Here is a 459-nt window from a genome sequence, read left to right as displayed (position 1 = left end):
GGGAGGGAGTGGGGCTGGGGCAGGGGCAAGGGCTGCTCAGCCTGGGTGTGGCGTGGCACTGAGCTGCATGGAGTGGGGGTGGCTCCTGCTGCTATGCGCACCCTGGGAGGGCATGAGGGGCGCATGCCCCCAGACCTGCTCTGTATGCGGGGTGGGGTGGGATGAGGCTGTGGTGGTGCTGGGCTCTTCCTGGAGAGGGGCTGGGCCAAGTAGCACTCGGGGTGGGGGGCGGTAACAGCACTGGGAGGGGGAGTTGGGATGGGCTACGGTGAATTCTGGAGTGGCTGAAGCCACCCCCCTGTAGCCCTGCCTGTGCCCTATGTACAGATCTGGGGGCACATGCCCCCATATGCCTATCCAGGGGTGTGTGGTGGGAGCTGCCCCACCTCTGTGCGGCTCAGTCCCATGCCCTGCCCCAGCTGGGCAGCCCCTGCCCCAGCCTCACGCCCCGCCCCAGCC

The sequence above is a fragment of the Gavialis gangeticus genome, unplaced genomic scaffold (genome assembly GCF_001723915.1).
Source record: "Gavialis gangeticus isolate Ggan-Ray unplaced genomic scaffold, GavGan_comp1, whole genome shotgun sequence".
Classification (NCBI taxonomy): domain Eukaryota; kingdom Metazoa; phylum Chordata; order Crocodylia; family Gavialidae; genus Gavialis; species Gavialis gangeticus.
This window is presented reverse-complemented; position numbering follows the sequence as displayed.